Source organism: Belonocnema kinseyi, chromosome 10 (assembly GCF_010883055.1).
Source record: "Belonocnema kinseyi isolate 2016_QV_RU_SX_M_011 chromosome 10, B_treatae_v1, whole genome shotgun sequence".
Taxonomy (NCBI): Eukaryota; Metazoa; Arthropoda; class Insecta; order Hymenoptera; family Cynipidae; genus Belonocnema; species Belonocnema kinseyi.
The window spans coordinates 94,382,683-94,389,664 of record NC_046666.1 but is presented as its reverse complement, the minus strand read 5'-3'; the positions used below and the strand labels follow the sequence as shown (position 1 = coordinate 94,389,664).

Here is a 6,982-nt window from a genome sequence, read left to right as displayed (position 1 = left end):
AGTTATCGCCTACAATTGAAACAATTGTAAATTATTATTACCGCATCATAAACTCTATTTAATATTAACATTCGCGCACATTTCAAGTGGTAAAAAGCGTTTCATTGTCCAAAGTAAATCTGAACTGTCACTGCTCCCACTTAGACCGTCGCCTTTTATTTCGCTGCTCCCACAATGCACCGGCGCTCTTCCGATAATTCCTTCAGACACCTATTCTTAATATCCCTATTATAGATATACTTATTAGGGGTTTGAATAGACGATATCTCTGGTATATAGAAAATGTTCAAGGATATTCATTTTCGCTGATCCAGAGATTTTTCTTAATTCCTTCGTTTTCAGCTAAATTTTTAGCTATAATGGGAAATAATATCCCTGTCACAGCTCAATTTTTTTTACCGTGTATAAATAGAACCGGCGAAGTGTTCCGACCAGCAATCGTGCACCTTCGAGTTTTCAAATTCAGAAGGAGAGAAATGGGTTGCGTGCGCAACCCAGTCATTTACATCTTCTCATATCTGGGATCACTGCGGAGGGTAGTTTAATAACTTAACTCTTTCGGATGGCAGTTCGCTCTCTTCGGGATCGTTTAAAAGTATCTTCGGTTAAGTTTCCAACGGGAACAAAACCTTCTAGAATTCGGGAGGTTTGGATCTTTCAAAGGTCGTATCCCCGGTACTTTTTTTTTATCAGTACACAAACTAAAGGAACGATCCTCTGTACCTGTTTTGCTCAGGATTCAAACTTAACCAGTCACTGCCGCAACCCATCTGTTTCCGAGAGATTGCGAAGGTGGCAAAGTCCACTCGGGATGGGATCACTTTCTTCCTGCAGTAGATATTTTCGGATCTTGAGAAGAGTAAAACCTAACGGGCCCTTTTTGGTCGATTCAGTGAATAAAACCCAAAGTGAGCAAAATCTATCACACTCAGTCCCTGCAAAAATCTACAATCTATTTTAAATTATAATGTGGCTTTTTGCACCGAAATTGGTACGAATAGCAGAATCTTGTCCTTTGATCTTTGTCCTTGATCCTTTTTGTGGAAAAATTAATCTTCTTGGTTAAAAACTGGTGTTTTTTTTACATGAAAAGTCATCTTTTTTATGTAAAATCAGCGGCTGATTATGAGAAAATAGTGTATTTTGTGTGATATTTTTCCAAATAGTACATATTCAAATAGTCTACTTTCTTAAAAAAAGTGTGAAATTTTGTCAACAGTTTAGTGAATCTGAGGCCTGTACAATAATACAACAATCAATCTTACCCTAGCCCAGCTATAATCCAGTGGTCGTAATAAACGCTGTAAATAATGTCTCTCAGATTATCGAAACTTTCAGGTACATAACCGCCGGCTTCTTTGACAGCGGTGTTTTTAGCAAAGGGCAGTCTCCACATTGATATTCTGCGAACGATCCAGCGTGTCTAGATTGAACATCGGACTTGAACATACTAAGCATAGGTTCCAATACAGCAGACGATCAATGGTATCGCATAATGTAGTCCATGAAATTCATCCCGGGATAACCATTCCCATCGATTGCGACTCCTTCAAAAACTTATTCCATTCGAAGTAATAAAAAATGATTTGCAAATGAAAGCAGTCAAAGTGAAACTCTTGAGTTTGAAAGTTTGAAAATTTTAGTTAAAATTTGTTTCACTCAATAATTTTGTATTAAAATGCTCAAAAATTTACACTTATAAAATGAAAGCTACCAACACTTTTCAACAGAACAACTTTAAATTAAATGCAGTTAATTTGCCGATTTAAGAATGTTATACATATTGTTTTACATTTTTTCAATATATTATTCTTTTAATTCTGCCAAATTAAAGAGATTTGCTTAAAATCTTCTACATTCATTTTTGACAATTTCGTAAATCTTTAAAAATCTTTTTAAATATTCTCTTAAAATAAATTTAATCAAGTAAAAAATAATTTTCAATTTTTCTGGGAAATGATTTTTATTCCTCTGAAGCCTGTCAAAATTCTTAAAAAGCTTATAAATTTGTTGTTTGAAATCTGCCAGAACCTATATTTTGTTTTCAATTATGGCGTGGACTATTTACAACAAATTTTACTACGATTAGTCGGATTTTGTCAGTACACGTAAATACTTCGCTTAAATTATTCGAAATCATCTCAAATTTAAAAGTAATTTTTATTTTTTTCAACTCTTCTAAATAGCCCTTCAAATTTGACTTAAAAATTTAATTTGGTTAAATAGAACAATTAAAAGTGTAACGCTAAAATAAAAATATAACCTTAAATTACAATTACACGAATAATTAAATGTTTTTCTTTCCTTTCTTTTAATATAAAAAGACGAGAAATTATATTTGTATTTTTGAAATATGTGTAGGACGAAATTTTTAAATGATATAACCTATTTTTTTTATTAATTAAAATTTGATAAATTTTTCAATATTCTTTCAAAATTAATTTTTCGAAATAAAAAAAATCATTTTCAATTTTTCTAGGAAGTCTTTTTTATTCTTCTGAAGCATTTAAAAATGCTTAAAACGCTTCTAAATTGTTTGTACTCATTTTGTGTACCAATAGCCGAACTTTGACGGTACACGAAGACACTTCGTTTCAAATATTTGAAATAATTTCAAATTTTAGATAAATTTTGAATTTGTGCAAAGCTCCTAAATATTTCTTCAAAATATTCGAATTTTTTTCTGAGAACACTATTTTTGTTTAGTTTTGAATATTTAATTTATAATTTCTAATTATAACAAACACACAGATATTTCTAAATATTAAGTAATTTTAATTTAATTTTAATTTAAAATTGAAAATCGCTTACAAAGTTGCAATCGGGCGTTTACATTTGTTTAACTAATAAGACTTTCCAATTGAAACAGTTTAATTTTTAACGTTAAAGTCTGTAAATTCTAAAATTGTAAAATGATTCCGAATCGCCTTGTGATTGTGATTCCATTATCAAAAGAACGTTTAAAATTGAAGTTGGAAAGATCTTTTATTGCACAAAATTGGGTAAAATTCACGGCAAAAAGAAAAATTCACTGTCACTTCCCGGTTTTTCTCGGTTTCATAACATTCCCGGTCATTTCCCGATTTTCTAGGTTTCCCGGTCCAGTGACCACCCTGAATTGTTATAAAATACTGTCTTTAGATAAGGTAACAAGAAAGTTGCTACATAATGCGAATTACAAAATGTCCTAACTTTTCGCTCGCCAATTTTTCATTTTCTCTGACCTTTGTTTTTATTATATTCAAACACAATAGTAAAATTTTCTACAAAGAAATGAATGTTCAAAATAGCTAGATCTTTAAACAAAAAATTAATTTTTGACTATAATGATGTCTTCAACAAGAAATTAATTTTAAACAAAATATTTGAATTTTCGTCCAAAAAATGAATTTTAAACTACAAAGATTAATTTTGAACTAAAAGATCAATTTTCTACAAAAAAAAATAAATTTCCAACTGAAAAGCATAAATTCGAAAATAGATGTTTAACCAAAAATAGAGTAGTTATATTTTTAGTAAAAAATGTATTTCCTTTATTTAATTATTATTTATTATGCGTTTAGAACGTTAGACATTTTTTTAACAAACCTGAAAAATTAAAATTTTTATTTGAAATAGAAATTGCAACTACTCAAAAATGAATTCTCAGCAGAATAGTTGTGATATTTTCAGCTGAAAAAAATCGTTTTGAATTAAAATAAAGAATGATATACTACAAAAAAAAACTTTTAACAAATAAGTTTCACTAAGTAGTTGAATTTGTAGCCAAGAATGTAACAGTTGATATTACAACGAAAACAAGATTCTAATGAGAAACTAAAAAGATTATCCAACTAAGCAGTTGCATTTTCAGCCAAAAAGAAGGATATTTCGTCAACAGATGATTTTTTAAACCAAAAAGACGATTTTTCTACAAAAAAGTTGAATTTTCAAACCGTAAATATGAATTACTAGTAGTTGGTGTTTCGACCAAATAGTTAAATTCTCAACATAAAAAGACGAATTTTCCACAAAGCACTCCGATTTCCAATGGAAATTATGATTTTCGAACCAAGAAGATTGACTATTTTGTCTTCAACAAAATTGTTAAATTTTGAAGAAAATAGTAGCATTCTACGTTCATTCATGAAAGCCGAGGTTTATAAATTATTCAAATAACTTTTTCAAGGTGAAAATTTTTATTTAAATAATTGAGCACAATCTGTATGATATGATAATTATTTTTAATACTTTCGTTATTTCCGAGGCCTAAAATAACGTCTAAAAATGAATTTCAAAAACTCTTTACCTCTGACATAACCTCAAAATGAACTGGAGCACATATACCGATAAATTTTATTGATCTCAATGAAATTAAAAGGAAATGCTAATATAGGAGAGATATCCAATAATTTTTTAACTGAGGTGATTGCTTACTTACATGAACAAACGAAATGATGACAGGAACCTCTTAAATAAATATTCGTACTGAGGGACTATATTTTATTGTTACGCCACTGAATTGAGGTTGATGGAAATTTTGTTATTAAATGGAGGCATCAGCTACTTTATCGACGTTCAAAGTTTCTTTCCATTCTGCACATAGGAAACAAGGGACTAGGCATGCCATTGCGGGGTTGATGCAATGAGTGGGGAAGTCCGCCACCTTTTGATGTCCCGCGACAAACATGGCAGCGTCCACATGTTTATATTTTCATGCACCGTTTGTCGGCAAAAATGCTCTTGCGCATAATCAAATAGCACATCGTAAGATGGCGGCTCTCCCCACTCATGGAATTCTCCCCCCTCCCGTGGATTCAACCCCGCTAGCCAAGTTGGGATGGCATGCCTAGTCCCGTGTTTCCTATGTCCATGGTCCATGGAAAGCATGGACATAGGAAACACGGGACTAGGCATGCCATCTCAACTTGGCGAGCGGGGTTGAATCCACGGGAGCGGGGAGAATTCCATGAGTGGGGAGAGCCGTCATCTTACGATGTGCCATTTGATTATGCGCACGAGCATGTTCGCCGACAAACTGTGCATGAAAATATAAACATGTGGGCGCTGACATGTTTGTCGCGGGACATCAAAACGTAGCGGACCTCCCCCCTCATTGCATTACCCCGGCAATAGCATGCCAAGTCCCTTCTTTCCTATCTCCATGTTTCTTTCCTATCCCTATAGTTTTTCGCCAGAAAACTTTTTTCTTAATTATCCACATTTTGATATATACAAACGTTCCTTAGTCCTTTTTATATAACTTTCCAAATCCTGAACACGATAGCTCAATCCGTGTGCACGTATTGAGGGCAACATAAATGAAAATATTTCTACAAAATATTTCATAATCGTGCTTGGCCACGTCACATCGACCTTATCGACGTTGAGAGTTTCTTTTTTTCTTCGCTAGAAATCGCTAAAAATTCTCGGAAAAAATGACAGGTTATGTGTGTGCAAATACTTATTTGTTGATTTGAAACGAATTTGTAAAAGTTATTGTTTATGTTAATTTTTTAGAACGTTTAGAATATTCAGTCCTTAATTTGTGCCAGAGCTTAACATAAGGAAATAAACAAATCTAAAATTTATCAAACTAAAAATACCTGCAAAGTGCCTATACTCGAATGGTGAATAAACTGTTTTATCAATTTATAAATAAACTTTCTTTCAAATTATAAACATTTCGATGTATACAAACGTTATTTAGTGCTTTTTATTTTATCTGTAAAATTTTAAACACGATATCTCAGTTCGTGTGGACGTAGTGAATCAAAAAAGAATGAAAATAATTTTACCCACTTTTTTTATTTGGATAATTTTTTCAAAAATTATTACCCAAACTAAATATACAAACGCAATTCATTGTCTCATTTTCTATATCCCAAACTTTGAGAGCGATATACCATTGTCTTTGGACATGGTGAACACCAAAAAAAATTTTTCTAACAGAGGACTGGTTTGGTCACGTGGTCACGTAGAGCATGCCCTTAATCCGCAACTTGTGTAGTTTTTTTTTATACATTTCAAAAGATAACGAAAGATCTTGTTAAATAAAAATTTATTGTAACCAGGGTCATTAGCCACGGTGATTAGCGACTGCACTATTTAACATAAGATAATCACGACACTGTTCAAAACTTTATCAAGTCCAATGTTTTAATTTCATTCGGTGACATTTATTATTTTAACAAATATTAGGTTTAAAGTTTAGGTTAATTGTTATAAAAAATTAATATAAACAATTACTTTCATACGTGCTCAACCACAACCAAAAACTTTATCTTGATTAAAAATACCTGACTATCTCGTAGAAGTAGTATTAAGAATGGAAAATAAACATTCGTTAATAATTACCACTATTATAAATATTCTAATAAACAAATTGTTTTATTTTATTTTTTTCGAAGATGTTTTTCTCATCAACCAACTTTCAAATTAATTCTAAATGATAATCAATAGCTGCAAAAAATATCGCGAAATACTTTTTCTTTTATATTTTGTTTCTACTATGGGCGAGAAAACTATAGGCATCTGCCTTTGAAGCTTAACAACTCAGTCAAAAAAAAATGCTAGCGCAACAAAGCAACAGTCATTTAATAGCTAAAAGTGTTCTACGTTAATGAGCGTGAAGACGTTTATGTAAAAAAATATTTGTGCTTAGCAGACTGAAAAATGTACAAAAAATTAATGTTTTTTTAGTACATTTAAGAACAGTCAAGTTTAGAGCATTATTTCTTATACAAGGGGCGATGAAAAAATTTAAAAAAATTCATGAGTATGAGGAAAAATGTTGTGAACCAGTTGCAATTGAGAAATTTAAAAAATAATAAAAATTGTTGCTTAAAAGTACAAAAATGTGCAACTATATTATCTCAAGTTCTAATACAGATATTAAAGAGATTGAAACTGCAAACTGTAATTGATAGGCTCTGTATTTATTTTCAATCACCCGGAAGGATGTGTTAGTCTTCTTTTTTGTGAAAATCGCGATATTTTTAGA

At 31.3% G+C, this 6,982-nt stretch overlaps 1 protein-coding gene across 2 annotated transcripts in view; it reads right to left on the bottom strand.

The window, feature by feature from the left end:
- Nucleotides 1-6,982, bottom strand: part of LOC117181863 — a 106,962-nt gene that overhangs the window by 95,427 nt on the left and 4,553 nt on the right. Inside the window, exon 1 of one of the 2 annotated variants that reach the window (XM_033374872.1) lies at nt 4,421-4,576. The exons of the other annotated variant lie outside the window; for it this stretch is intronic. The gene's annotated coding sequence lies outside the window, so the exon portion shown is untranslated. Of the gene's footprint in view, nt 1-4,420; nt 4,577-6,982 lie in introns of those variants that run through there. 2 annotated transcript variants of the gene reach the window in all.